Below are 16,857 nucleotides of genomic sequence, written 5' to 3' on the forward strand. Positions count from 1 at the left end.
ATCTGTGAAACATTTTAGGTGTGATATAAGCATTGTGAATTAATTTAATATGGGATTCTCGTATCTCATTTGAGAGAGAAGCCCCCTTCACTTTTACAATACTTTGTTCTATACATCTGTCTGTAAGGTTGTGTCCACCCAATGTATTCCACGTGTTTTGCAGGAGTAGTATGTTGGCTTTATTTGGTTTCAATTGGAGAATGTTATATGTGTGTGAAATGGAGGTCAACCCTCCCTTTGTTAGAGTCAAGAGTCTATAGATGTCACAGTTAGCGTCCAGCATATTCCCATCTCTCAGGAGATTCTGCACATAATGTCTCACCTGGAGGTATGCGAAATGGTGGGTGTTGGGTATCCCATAGTCCCTCTGTAGGTCTATAAATGGCCGTATTTTTGTTCCATTTTCTGATAATATTTGTTTAAGAGTTTTCACCCCCCACTCATCCCACTGTTTGAAAGGTTTTGTTGTAAATCCTACGGGGAAGTCTGGGTTGCCCCTCAGGGGCAAATAGACCGTGTGACTATGTGAGACTCCTAGGGCTTTACACATCTTCCACCATGCCCTTATAGGATGGAGGAGAAGGTTCGCCTCCCCCAGAATGGGGTCTGCCTGTGTGCAATTCATGTGTGGGAGCATCTGCAGAGACCAAGGTTTGATGATCTCAGATTCAAGTGAGTTGTTAGTGAAGCGTTGCCCCTCCACCAACCAGTCCATCACGTATTTAGTCAAAGCTGCCCAATTGTAGTGTTCTATATTTGGAAGCCCAAAACCCCCCATCTCTGGCCGACATGTCATCTTCTGATAGCTAATTCTATGTTTTTTCCCCTTCCATAGGAAGTTCAGGATGTCACTGTTTAAGGCCTTAAGATCCTGTTTATGTAGTAGCTCCGGGAGCCTCTGTAAGGTGTATAAGAGTTTAGGGAATAGGATCATTTTAATGAGCCCTACTCTCCCCGACAGAGTCAGCGGTAATGTAGCTCAATTCCGTAACATTTGTTTAATGTCTTTTAACAGTGGTTTAAAATTAATACCGTACCATTGGGTAGTGTTCTTAGTCAGTGTAATGCCTAAATATTTGAATGAGTGTGAGATTATTTTAAAATTGTCTTCCAATTGCAAGGAGGGATATTTATTCTGAAGCCAATGCAGTTCAGACTTATCTTTGTTTATCTGATACCCTGAGATGTCGCTAAACTCAGCCATGATCTTCATTATGTTAGGGATGTTCTTTCTAGGATCGCATATATAGAGTATCATGTCATCAGCGAAAAGTGACAAGTGTATGGTCTCTTTGCCCAACCTCAAACCTGCAGTCTCTGTCCTGATTCTAATCGCTAGGGGCTCTAACGCTAGGTCGAAGAGAAGTGGAGAGAGAGGACACCCCTGTCTCGTGCCTCTCTTGAGAGAGAATGCTTTAGATGGTATCCCATTTATTATGATCGCCGCCTGGGGGGTACTATAAATAGTCTTAATGGCTCTCATGAAAGGTCCCTGTATACTGAATTTTCCCAGAGTGATGAACAAGTGATCCCATAATATCTTATTGAATGCTTTTTCAGCGTCTACTAGTATCAAACTCTCTTCTTCTGTGTTCCTCTGCCTATCCTCACCTCCCTGCTTCCAATAATGTGTTAATACTAATTGTAGTTTCCTCATATTTTTAACTGCCGATCTGCCCTTAACGAACCCGGTTTGTTCATCCTGTACCAGGAGGGGGAGCAGCTCCGCCATTCTGTTAGGCAAAATTTTTGTAAATAATTTGTAGTCGGAATTTAACAGGGAAATTATCCTATATGATGACGTTAGCAAGGGGTCCCTGTCTGGTTTTGGGAGGACTGTAACATTTGCTTCCGTGAATCTATTGGATAATTTGGTTTTCCCCTCTAGAATTGCATTATAGAATAGGGCAAAGGTGTGTGCGGTTTCTACCTTCAACATTTCGTAGAATTCCCCTGGTAGTCCATCAGGACCTGGGGTTTTCTCCAGCGGAAGTGCATCAATTGCTTTGTTAATCTCTAGGGATTGGATTGGAGTGTTTAATTTCTGTACTTGTTCCTTGTCTAACTGGGGGAGCTTTAGGTCTTTCCAGAAGTTTTCTTTCTTTTTTGAATCAATCTCTTGGGAGCTATATAAGTCTGAGTAATAGTCAGTGAATGTTTCCTGTATTTCTGAGTCTTGTGTGAGTATGCTGTCTTTTCCTCTAATAGCTACTATGGTGTTCAGTTTTCTATCTAGCCTAGTGAGTCTTGCCAGCAATTTCCCAGTGCGGTTCCCATATCTATGATATTTGGCCTGTGAGCGGTTTTGGGCAGCGACCGATGTTTGAATAAGGTATGTGTCTCTGAGGTCTTTAACCTCTTTGTATTTAATTCTGTTCTGAACTGTAGGGTTTCGTAAATATTTATTCCTGGCGTTAAGTAGGTGACGCAAGAGTAATTCCCCTTTCAATCTATGGGATTTCTTTATCTTGGCTGCATATACTGTCACTACCCCCCTCAGCACCGCCTTTGCCAGTTCCCAAAACAGAGAGATATCACTTAAATGTTGAGCATTTAGCTCCTTATATGCCAGCCACTTCCCAATTAGGTGTTTGCGGAAATTCAAGTCATGGTAAAGATGTGTGGGGAATCTCCACTTATGAACCTGTCTATGGGGTGCATTAGTGTCTATGTGGAGCGTTACTGGGGCATGGTCTGAAATGGTTATCGGATCTATCTGTATGTCTGTTATCCGTGGGCAAAAGGAGTCAGTGACTAGAAAATAGTCCATGCGCGATAAAGTCATTTTGGCCGGGTGTAAGCACGTATAGTCTTTTGCTTCTAGATTTCTATCCCTCCAGATATCCAAGAGGGACAGATTATTTTTAAAATTAGTGAGGATACGAGTCTCTCTCTTCGAGCCAGCCCATGCTAGCGGCTGCTGCGAAATATAGTTTGGATTACGGACCCTGTCTGCTGGAGTGTGTGGTGCGATGTTATAATCACCCCCCGCTATAATTGGTAGCTCCGAGAACTGTATAAGTTTAGCCTGCAACTGGGTCAGAAATTCCCTCTTTTCAGTGTGGGGGCCGTATATCCCACATAGTACAAAGTGCAAAGCCCCAATTTTCAATTTAACTATCTTCCCTCTGTGTCTACAACAGTCTGTGATATTGTGTAATTTAGGCCCTTGCGGAAGAGGATTGCTACTCCTCTGGCTCTTTTCCCCTCATATGTGGTGTGCAGTACCTCTCCTACCCAACCTTGTTTGAGTTTCTGATGCTCTATCTTTGAAAGGTTAGTTTCTTCTTGTATTGCTATATCCGTTTTCTTTGTGTTCAGATGTCTAAGTATAGCCTTTCTTTTAATTGGGGACGTGATCCCACCTACATTCCATGTAGTCAGTTTCATTTTTGTGCTAGGGTTATTGTCTCCTGGACCCCAACAAGGGACACAGGTTCTTGTGTCGTGTGGTTCGTTTCCCTAGGAGTGGCACCCAGAGGCAGGATGGATCAGCACCTCCCGCTCCTGTATTCAGCTCCACACTTGCTGTGAGTCTCCACAAGTTGACTGTGCTCCTGCTGTGTCTCTCCGGTTCAGAACCGGAGCTGTTACTTAGCGGCTCTCCTCTGCTGTGACAGCTGCCCCAGCCGTGACCTCTCTCTTCCACTTCTGCCCTGCGACTATTGCGGTGGGGGAATCGGGTGGTAGATTCCTTGCTGGCTATGCTCCAGACAGGTGATACTCCCACCTGCCAAGGAAATCCGCTTGTTTCGGGCTGTTTAGGTGTTTTTGGGAAAGTTTGAAGAGACTCAAGGTCCGGAGCTCCTCTCCCTGCGTCCACACTCTGCGCCCGCCCACCGGAAGTCGCATGTTTATACCTTTTAATTTTTAAATAAAGGGCTAGATTACAATTGGAGTGCTAATTTATCGGGCGCACACAAATGGGCAAATTTGGGTGCCCCATATGGCCCCAAAATAGAGGGTCTTATATTTTTTGATAAAAAAAAATATATATAATTTTTCCCCATAAATAAATACTGCACTAGGCAGTTTTAAGGGGTTAAAAGTTGGTGGGTGGGGATGTTAGAAAAGTGCCTTTACTTTGTGGTTTATGGGAACTGTGTGTTCCCTGTAAACATATGTATATGTTTAAATAGATGTAGCGGGTCTCAGTACCCCAGACTGGGTATACCCGCTAAAGTCCTCTTCCTCCCGCCAAACACCAACCAATAAACCACTGGATACCGACCGCTATTAGAATAATGGCTGCTGCATCTTGTTATAGCTACTCCCATGAACATTAGCCAAGACTGAATGTTTGAGGTTCAAAATAGGAACTGCTTTATTGCACAACAAAGGGGGGTAGTCACCACATAATCAATAGAAACAAATATTATACAATGGAACAAACATCAGATAATGGTTAGTTAAACAAGATTCTAATCACATCCTGACTTACAAAAGGACAATGGATGACTCACACAATAACAGAAAGACACCTCACGGCTCACACCTAGACTAGATATGCACAGATAACAGCAGGAGGTCCCAACATTAGAGCAGGAGGTTGCAATCAGCTCAAACATTATGAGTTTCTGAGTTTGGGGGGGGGGAGGTTTGGAGCAGGCAATGTTGGTTTGGGCTGTCACCTTAAACTCCAACAAAACACAGGAACCCCAACTCTGTATCAGAGCCCTCCAGTTCTCAGAGTCACTGGGATATCAGGGGAAATGGGGTAAACCTAAATCCAGGGTAAAAGTACTTCAAATGTCCCCTGGGCACCCACCTCCCAAATCACAGAATCCCCTCAAGTTCCAGAGTCCATAGTCGGTGGGGAGGAGGCTGGCCTGCAGTCCTCTCCAAGTACAAAAGTAATGGAAGCTTCCATTACATTCCTCCCCCCCCCGGGGTAGACCGCCCACTGGTTTGGACCTGAGTTAGTCTGATGTCCCAGTCCAAAACTCTACTCCAGTTTTGTTTTTGGCCACTGCCACTGGGGAGTGAGAATGCTGACCTCCTCTCCCTGGAACACGCTAAGCTGCTGGAGAGAGAGGTTGGCTACCTCCTCTCCCTTGGACCTGCTTTGTTGCTGGGGAGAGAGGCTGGCTACCTCCTCTCCCTGGAACTGGTTCTGCCACTGTGGAGAGAGGTATTCTACCTCCTCTCCCTGGAAACTGCTCTGCTGCTGGGGAAAGAGGTCAGCTACCTCCTCTCCCTGGAAACCGCTCTGCCGCTGAGGAGAGAGGTCATCTATATCGTCTCCCTGTAAACCACTCTGCCGCTGTGGAGAGAGTTCAGCTACCTCCTCTCCCTGGCTTCCCAGAGCTGCTTCAGGTGCTGGGCAGAGGCCAGCGGTGCTCTGCCCTGTTGCCATCTCTTCTGCCGAGGCCTGTGGCTGTGTAGAGAAGTCGACTACCTCCTCTCCCTGGGACTCCAGAGATATCACACATGCTTGTCAGAGGCCATTGGCACTCTGCCCTGTTGCCAGCGCTTCTGCTGATGTGACTCCCTTGTCCAAGACCATAAGCTCAAGGCCAGGCTGCTGATCATGGTCTAGCAGCTTATGGTAGCTCATCTTGCAGGCAAGATACACATATTCAATACAGCACGGTTAGCATCAATATACATTATTAAAATGAATCAGTCAATATACAGGTCCTTCAAACTGTGACGTAATAGATTAACTCACAAAGTCCCTATTTTATTTGTTGTTATTCCTGTGCATTTCGGGTTTCAATGACAAAATTGAGAGATTAACAACACAGATAATGATTAAAGGGATTGTAAAGTCCAAATTAAACTTTCATGATTCAGATAGGGCATGTCATTTTAAACCCACTTTCTAATAAACTTTTATCATCAAATTTGCTTTGTTCTTTTGGTATTCTTAGTTGAAAGCTAAACCTAGGTAGGCTCATATGCTAATTTCTATGCCCTTAAAGGCCACCTCTTATCTAAATGTATTTGACAGTTTTTTTCACAGCCTGGGGGGCGTTAGTTTATATGTTTCATATAAATAACATTGTGCTCATGCACATGAAGTTATTTAAGAGTCAGCACTAATTACATGAAATGCAAGTCTGTCAAAAGATCTGAGCTAAGGAGGCAGTCTGCAGAAGCTTAGATACAAGGTAATTACAGAGGTAAAAAGTATATTTCTATAAGAGTGTTGGTTGTGCAAAACTGGGGAATGGTAAATAAAGGGATTATCTATTTGTTAAACAATAACATTTTTGGTGTTTACTATCCCTTTCAGTGTATTTTTGGGAGGTAACTATTTTGAGTTTAATAACATTTTTAGTGTTTACTATTCTTTTAAAGGGATGGTAAACTCTGTATATATTGAATTAAATATTGTTATTGTTGCATTACATTCAGTTTACACACTCAAACTCATGTTAACGTATCTATGTAAAACACTTAGAAATCTTTGTCTAATAGCTCCGTCTAATGCCGTCTTTATCCTTCCCCCTGTGACGTCACAACGATTGTTTATAATAATTAACCAATCAGTAAGCCTGTCGCCAGACAGGCTTACTTCTATGCAACCAAATTTATGCAAGCGCAGTACCACATACCTCGAGCATACGGTCAACCAATCAGGAGCATCAAAAAGCGATGATGAATTTGTGCGTTCATGTTTATTCAACGCATGCGCTTTGGCTCTTATTTTACACACGGCACTCCAAACTAAACATTGAATCGTGTAATATTGTCAAACTATTCATTGTTAATTTGGAACAGTGTATGTAGCTGCATGTAATTATAATCTTGGTTGCGAAATAAACATGTTTATTATTGAAAACGATCGAATAGTATTTAAAAAAAAATTTTATTATTGTCATTTATAGATATTTTATGTAACAACATTATATCAGCTCGTACTTTCTATACACTCAAACTTTTACTTTAGACTAACACAAGTAAACATTGAATCTCGTGACTCAATGTTTACTTGGTATACGTAATTTTCTCTCATGCGCATGCGTTTACAATTACAGTGTCGGGTGCGCGCAAATTGTCGGAGATGTAAAGAGGATGGAGAAAAGGTAAGACTGGAGTTTATTACGGACAGTAAATGAGAGGGGCGGAGCGAGGCAGCGCAAAAGTGGATTGAATAAAAAGCTAAATGTATCTGATATTGCATATAAACTTTTAAAATGGATATTGCGTTTTTATATATTTAGTAATAATGAATAGAATTATGGAACTTAGCAATAGTGGAGTTTACCATCACTTTAAGTCTATTTTTGGGAGGTAACTATTTAGAGCTTAAAGGGTCAGTCTACACCAGAATTTTTATTATTTTAAAGATAGACAATCCCTTTATTACCCATTCACCAGTTTTGCATAACCAACACTGTTATATTAATATATGTTTTACCTCTGTGATTACCTTGTATCTAAGTCTCTGCAGACTGCCCCTTATCTCAGTGCTTTTGACAAACATGCAGTTTAGCCAGTCAGTGCAGACTCCTAAATAACTCCATGGGAGTGAGCACAATGTTATATATATATATGACACACATGAACTAGTACTGTCTAACTGTGAAAAACTTTCAAAATGCTTTGAGCTAAGAGGCGGTTTTCAACGGTTTAGACATTAGTTTGACCCTACCTTGGTTTAGCTTTTCAAAAATACCACCAAGAGAACAAAGCAAATTTGATGATAAAAGTAAATTGGAAAGTTGTTTAAAATTGCACGCTCTATCTGAATACATACTGAAAGTTTAATTTTGACTAGACTGTCCCTTTAAGGGGCAGGACTGACAGAATTATTTTAGTGCTGTGATTGCTGGAAAAGCACTGACAATACCGGCTAAAGTTTAGAAATCGTTATCTACCAATAAAACAAGAACATAAATAAAATGATGGGTTAGATTACTAGTGGAGCTGTAGTTTGCACTCCTGTTCACTCATTTACTTCACTTGAACTCATCTTTTTGCACGCGTTGGGTATTACAGGTTGCAAGTAAAAAGTTTTCATATGAGCGCTAACCTGATGCACACAAAAAAACAAAGTTCAAATATCACGACTGTGTTAACATATTCCCCCACAGACTTCAATGGAGCGTGACAAGTGCAAACCCGATGGCGTTTAACCAAGTGCACTAACCCTAATGTTCTTCACATAGCAGAATATGTTCTATTTATTCATAAATACATATTTCTATATATATAGCTGATGTTTTTTTTTTAGTACAATATATATCTATACATATTATTATATAAAGGTATAGATACATACAGATACAGTGTTCTTCAAAGGACCTTTTTAGCGGGTGCACCACCCCACTGATTTTACTGACCTCCTGGCTAAAATTATAGCCAATAATAAGCTGAATTAAGCTATTATAAAAATGTTAAGTTTTTATTGTAAAAATTATAATTAAATACATTTATGTTAAATTGTGCAATTAATTAACTATATAATATTAGAAAATATTACACTGCCTCCACCCAGCTACTTCTTAATGTCACCTGGCTACCTTATAATGCCACCTGGCTGCCAAATATTCTGCGGAGAACACTGGCAAAGAACATATTCCCTTAATGGAATGTGAAATATTTACAGTAAATACAAAGTTAAACACTTGTGAATATGAATGAATGAATGCATTTATTAAAAATGAATATTGCATAAAAAATATTTTACATGCACCCACATATATATATATATATATATATATATATATATATTTGTGTTTATGTATTTATGTGTATATATATATATATATATATATATATATATATATATATATATATATATATATATATATATATATATATATATATATGTCTATAAATACATATGAAAACACACACACAAACATATATATATATCTATATCTATATATATATATATATATATATATATATATATATATATATATACAGTATATATATATATATATATATATATATATATATATATATATATTATACACACATTCATATACACATTTAGACATGTGCATGTATGTATGCATCTTTATGTTAAAGCCCTTTTGCATTAGCACCAGAGACCTCATATATTTGAGCCCTTATAACTTTTATATGCAATATCATTTTTTTTTAATTATCAGATATCACTTTTTGTTTTGCATAACAGTTAACCAGAGCTCTAACACGCAATAAATCCCATCTTGCTAGTGGGCTCTTTATCCAGCCGTAGGCTGGTTAGGTCTTATCTATTGTTTTCCATTCCAGCACTATGATGATTAAGATTTAAGAACTAGAGATTTAGTAGTGTTTTTTGCTAATCATGAGAATGCTATACTTTTTAATCCTTATCATAAGCACCAACCTTGAAGTTAAGCTTCAAATATATAATATCACCACATGTACTGTCTTACTACCACATTATCCAGATTTCTGTGAGAAAACAATAGGAGTTATCAAAAAAATTGTATTTGCTTGTAATCTTTGAAAATAAGGACACAGATCAGTTTATAACTCTGCAGGTGTTTAACATCTTAGTTGCTAGAGGGATACTGTTTTGCAGACAGGATAATGTATGCAAAACAGTATATACTATTGAATCAGTTTCACATGCCAGTTCTCCAGCCGCTGCAGATAGACATCAAACTTGGATTTAATTTAACCAGTGAATATCTTATTCATTGTGTTAACTATGCAGTATACTAGCTGTGACACTGACAGCAGAATCAAATTAATTATGAAAAATTCCAATAAAGCCCTCATGTGACATTCTTTTAGTTCCATGTCACAAGTGCATTTTGCAGTCAGGGGAAGTACCTAGGGATATATATATATATATATATATATATATATATATATATATATATATATATATATATAAAAACGTTCAATCACTTGTATAGAATGTACTCCATATTCCAAGGGCAAATATCTGGGTGATTATAAAAAAATCTAATATTATCAGTGGAAAAAGCTTTGACTGGAAAGTTTTATAAAATTTAACATTTCATTTATGCAAAATTAAATCCATGATCTTTATTAAATGTCACAATATCACAGCAAATCTGAAACAGATTACATATATACCCAACTGTCCCGATTTTCGTGGGACAGTCCAGATTTTAGGGGTATGTCCCTCTGTCCCGGGTTGCTTGCCATCTGTCACGCATTGCCCCAAGCATTTTAAAAAAAAGATTTTTTTAAAATTCTGTTGGGCCCATACTCAGAATCAGCTGGCTTTTCTCTCCCAGGATAAGATACCTGTTAGATTCCCTGTGGAAGAGGAATGGTGTGTGGGTTAAGCAGGAGTAATAAGGCTGTATACTCTCTGACCTCAGTTAATAATGACCTCTAACATCTAGTAGTGATGACATCTAACCCCTGGTGATAATACAAGCATGCCTTCAGTTTTATACCATGAGCAGTGCTAACACCAGGGTAATGAACAGTGGCAACCTCAGACTGCCAGCTAATGTGCTTGCAAACCCCAGGACCTCATACAATGAATTACAGATACCCATATATAATGTATTGTGTGTGTGTATCTGTATGTATAAGTGTGTGTGTATCTGCATGTATAAGTGTATGCTATGTAGTGTGTGCATCTTCATGTATAAATGTAAGCTATGTAGTTTGTGTGTGTATCTGTATGTATAAGTGTAAGCTGTGCAGTGTGTGTGTATCTGTATGTATAAGTGTGTGTGTAAATCTGCATGTAAGTATATGCTATGTAGTGTGTTTGTGTGTATCTGCATGTATAAGTGCAAGCTAAGTTCAGCATCAGAAGAAGGAATTACAATGTCTGAGTGTGAGATTTCACCCTCAGATGCTACCGAAGTATCTTCCTCAGAAGAAGAGTGTATGCTGTGTAGTGTGTGTGTATCTGCATGTATAAGTGTATGCTATGTAGTGTGTGAGTGTATCTGTATGTATAAGTGTAAGCTATATAGTGTTTGTGTATCTGCATGTATACAGTATCTCACAAAAGTGAGTACACCACTCACATTTTTGTAAATATTTTATTATATATTTTCATGTGACAACACTGAAGAAATGACACTTTGCTATAATGTAAAGTAATGAGTGTACAGCCTGTATAACAGTGTAAATTTGCTGTCCCCTCAAAATAACTCAACACACAGCTATTAATGTCTAAACCGCTGACAACAAAAGTGAGTACACCACTAAGTGGAAATGTCCAAATTGGGCCCAATTAGCCATTTTCTCTCGCTGGTGTCATGTGACTCATTAGTGTTACAAGGTATCAGGTGTGAATGGGGAGCAGGTGTGTTAAATGTGGTGTTATCACTCTCACACTCTCTCATACTGGTCACTGGAAGTTCAACATGGCACCTCATGATAAAGAACTCTCTGAGGATCTGAAAATAAAGAATTTTTGCTCTACATAAAGATGGCCTAGACTATAAGAAGATTGCCAAGATCCTGAAACTGATCTGCAGCACGGTGGGCAAGACCTTACAGCGGTTTCACAGGACAGGTTCCACTCAGAACAGGCCTCGCCATGGTCGACCAAAGAAGTTGAGTGCACATGCTCAGCGTCATATCCAGAGGTTGTCTTTGGGAAATAGATTTATGAGTGCTGCCAGCATTGCTGCAGAGGTTGAAGGGGTGGGGGGTCAGCCTGTCAGTGCTCAGACCATACGCCACACACTGCATCAAATTGGTCTGAATGGCTGTCGTCTCAGAAGGAGGCCTCTTCTAAAGATGATGCACAGGATAGCCCCCAAACAATTTGCTGAAGACAAGCAAACTAAGGACATGGATTACTGGAACCATGTTCTGTGGTCCGATGAGACCAAGATAAACTTATTTGGTTCAGATAGTGTCAAGTGTGTGTGGCAGCAACCAGGTGAGGAGTGTAAAGACAAGTGTGTCTTGCCTACAGTCAAGCATGGTGGTGGGAGTGTCATGGTCTGGGCCTGCATGAGTGCTGCCGGCACTTCATGAGTGCTGCCAGCACAGTTCATTGAGGGAGCCATGAATGTAAACATTTTGTGTAACATACTGAAACAGAGCATGATCCCCTCCCTTTCGGAGATTGGGCCGCAGGGCAGTATTCCAACATAACAACCCCAAACACACCTCCAAGATGACCACTGCCTTCCTAAAGAAGCAGAGGGTAAAGGTGATGGACTGGCCAAGCATGTCTCCAGACCTAAACCCTATTGAGCATCTGTGGGGCATCCTCAAATGGAAGGTGGGAAAGCGCAAGTTCTCTAACATCCACCAGCTCTGTGATGTCATTATGGAGGAGTGGAAGAGGACTCCAGTGGCAACCATTGAAGCTCTGGTGAACTCCATGCCCAAGAGGGTTAAGGCAGTGCTGGAAAATAATGGTGGCCATACAAAATATTGACACTTTGGGCCCAATTTGGACATTTTCACTTAGGGGTGTACTCACTTTTGTTGCCAACGGTTTAGACATTAGTGTGTTGAGTTATTTTAAGGGGACAGCAAATTTACACTGTTATACAGGCTGTACACTCCCTATTTTACATTGTAGCAAAGTGTAATTTCTTCAGTGTTGTCACATGAAAAGATATAATAAAATATTTACAAAAATGTGAGGGTATACTCACTTTTGTGACATACTGTAACTGTATGCTATGTAGTGTGTATCTGCATGTATAAGTGTAAGCTATGTAGTGTATGCGTGTGTATCTGCATGTATACATGTAAGCTATGTAGTGTGTGTGTATCTGAATGTATAAGTGTATGCTATGTAGTGTGTGTGTGTATCTGCATGTATAAGTGTATGCCATGTAGTGTGTGTGTATCTGCATGTATAAGTGTATGCTATGTAGTGTGTGTGTATCTGCATGTATAAGTGTATGCTATGTAGTGTCTGTGTGTGTGTATCTGCATGTATAAGTGTATGCTATGTAGTGTGTGTGTGTATCTGCATGTATAAGTGTATGCTATATAGTGTGTGTGTGTATCTGCATGTATACGTGTAAGCTATGTAGTGTGTGTGTATCTGTATGTATAATTGTATGCCATGTAGTATGTGTGTGTATGTATCTGTATATATAAGTATATGCTATTTAGTGTGTGTATCTGCATGTGTAAGTGTATGCTATGTAGTGTGTGTTTCTGTGTATTTGAGTGTGTGTACATGTATATGTGTAGCTTGTGTTTCTGTGCCTTTTTGCTGACTTTAAAGGCCAGAATCTAGAATATTAATGGGGAATGCAGAGAGCAGTTTTGAAGAATCTATTATTAAATGTCCAATTAAGATAACAATATTTAGCACTGTCTCTGCAAAGGTTAATTAAATACAGCGCTCACATAGCTATACCAGTGGTTTGAGCTTGTATTTGATTTGCTGCCTAAGAGTATTAAAAGATATTTTCTTTATATTACTTTAGTCTTTCGATTTTTTTTAAGCCCCATCCCTGCTCCTGCTTACCACATATCACACTTTTGCCGAAGGAGGGGGAGGGGGGGTGCTGTCCCTCTTTTGAATTTTGAAATGTTGGAAGGTATGTTTATACAGTATATATACTGTATATATTAGGTCAAAGTAATGATAAAAGAAACGGATGGTGTTCAGAAAACAGCAAACAAATTACTTTCTAAATGACTATTTACAGAGTAACCACTACCTGCAGCTAGATTAGTGAGCAGACATACTGATATCTTAAAGGGACAGCCTACACCTTAGTCATCTTACTTTAGATTAAGCTGCAAATAGCCTCCAGCACACTTTCAATATTATGCAGCAGGAATGGTAAAAAAGTTATTTCAAAATAATTATTGTTTCTGGCCACTTTGAAATGGCTGCCAAGTTCCGCCCACCGATGGCTACACGATCTGGGCTGCATATTGTGTCCAATCACAAAATAATCACTAGTTGGATTTAACAGACTGTCAATGCAATTCAGCTCACACATACACATGCCCATATACACACATCCACACATGCTCACACATACAAACACAAATACACACACATGCTCACACATACATGCATATGCACACATAAACACACACATAAAAACACAAATACACACACATGCACACATATACACACATAAAACACAAATACACAAATATGCTCACACACACACATGCACACATATATGCGTATACACCATGCACACATAAGCACACACATACAAACACAAATACACACACATGCTCACACATACATTCATATATACACATACAAACACAAATACACACACATGCTCACACGTGCATATACACACATAAACACACACAAACACAAATACACACACATGCACACATAAAGACACATACAAACACAAATACACATACATGCATATACACACATGCACACATAACCACACACATACAAACACAAATACACACACATGCACACATAAACACACATACAAACACAAATACACAAACATCCTTACACATACACATGCACACATATATGCATATACACTATGCACACATAAGCACACACATACAAACACAAACACAAATACAAACACAAATACAAACACAAATGACAGATGACCACTGCCTTCCTAAAGAAGCAGAGGGTAAAGGTGATGGACTGGTCGAGCATGTCTCCAGACCTAAACCCTATTGAGCATCTGTGGGGCATCCTCAAATGGAAGGTGGGAAAGCGCAAGTTCTCTAACATCCACCAGCTCTGTGATGTCATTATGGAGGAGTGGAAGAGGACTCCAGTGGCAACCATTGAAGCTCTGGTGAACTCCATGCCCAAGAGGGTTAAGGCAGTGCTGGAAAATAATGGTGGCCATACAAAATATTGACACTTTGGGCCCAATTTGGACATTTTCACTTAGGGGTGTACTCACTTTTGTTGCCAACGGTTTAGACATTAGTGTGTTGAGTTATTTTAAGGGGACAGCAAATTTACACTGTTATACAGGCTGTACACTCCCTATTTTACATTGTAGCAAAGTGTAATTTCTTCAGTGTTGTCACATGAAAAGATATAATAAAATATTTACAAAAATGTGAGGGTATACTCACTTTTGTGACATACTGTAACTGTATGCTATGTAGTGTGTATCTGCATGTATAAGTGTAAGCTATGTAGTGCATGCGTGTGTATCTGCATGTATACATGTAAGCTATGTAGTGTGTGTGTATCTGAATGTATAAGTGTATGCTATGTAGTGTGTGCGTGTATCTGCATGTATAAGTGTATGCCATGTAGTGTGTGTGTATCTGCATGTATAAGTGTATGCTATGTAGTGTGTGTGTATCTGCATGTATAAGTGTATGCTATGTAGTGTGTATGTATCTGCATGTATAAGTGTATGCTATGTAGTGTCTGTGTGTGTGTATCTGCATGTATAAGTGTATGCTATGTAGTGTGTGTGTGTATCTGCATGTATAAGTGTATGCTATATAGTGTGTGTGTGTATCTGCATGTATACGTGTAAGCTATGTAGTGTGTGTGTATCTGTATGTATAATTGTATGCCATGTAGTATGTGTGTGTATGTATCTGTATATATAAGTATATGCTATTTAGTGTGTGTATCTGCATGTGTAAGTGTATGCTATGTAGTGTGTGTTTCTGTGTATTTGAGTGTGTGTACATGTATATGTGTAGCTTGTGTTTCTGTGCCTTTTTGCTGACTTTAAAGGCCAGAATCTAGAATATTAATGGGGAATGCAGAGAGCAGTTTTGAAGAATCTATTATTAAATGTCCAATTAAGATAACAATATTTAGCACTGTCTCTGCAAAGGTTAATTAAATACAGCGCTCACATAGCTATACCAGTGGTTTGAGCTTGTATTTGATTTGCTGCCTAAGAGTATTAAAAGATATTTTCTTTATATTACTTTAGTCTTTCGATTTTTTTTAAGCCCCATCCCTGCTCCTGCTTAAAACATATCACACTTTTGCCGAAGGAGGGGGAGGGGGGGGTGCTGTCCCTCTTTTGAATTTTGAAATGTTGGAAGGTATGTTTATACAGTATATATACTGTATATATTAGGTCAAAGTAATGATAAAAGAAACGGATGGTGTTCAGAAAACAGCAAACAAATTACTTTCTAAATGACTATTTACAGAGTAACCACTACCTGCAGCTAGATTAGTGAGCAGACATACTGATATCTTAAAGGGACAGCCTACACCTTAGTCATCTTACTTTAGATTAAGCTGCAAATAGCCTCCAGCACACTTTCAATATTATGCAGCAGGAATGGTAAAAAAGTTATTTCAAAATAATTATTGTTTCTGGCCACTTTGAAATGGCTGCCAAGCTCCGCCCACCGATGGCTACACAATCTGGGCTGCATATTGTGTCCAATCACAAAATAATCACTAGTTGGATTTAACAGACTGTCAATGCAATTCAGCTCACACATACACATGCCCATATACACACATCCACACATGCTCACACATACAAACACAAATACACACACATGCTCACACATACATGCATATGCACACATAAACACACACATAAAAACACAAATACACACACATGCACACATATACACACATAAAACACAAATACACAAATATGCTCACACACACACATGCACACATATATGCGTATACACCATGCACACATAAGCACACACATACAAACACAAATACACACACATGCTCACACATACATTCATATATACACATACAAACACAAATACACACACATGCTCACACGTGCATATACACACATAAACACACACAAACACAAATACACACACATGCACACATAAAGACACATACAAACACAAATACACATACATGCATATACACACATGCACACATAACCACACACATACAAACACAAATACACACACATGCACACATAAACACACATACAAACACAAATACACAAACATCCTTACACATACACATGCACACATATATGCATATACACTATGCACACATAAGCACACACATACAAACACAAATACATACACATGAGTACATAAACA

This window comes from Bombina bombina, chromosome 5, assembly GCF_027579735.1.
Source record: "Bombina bombina isolate aBomBom1 chromosome 5, aBomBom1.pri, whole genome shotgun sequence".
In the NCBI taxonomy this organism is placed as follows: Eukaryota; Metazoa; Chordata; class Amphibia; order Anura; family Bombinatoridae; genus Bombina; species Bombina bombina.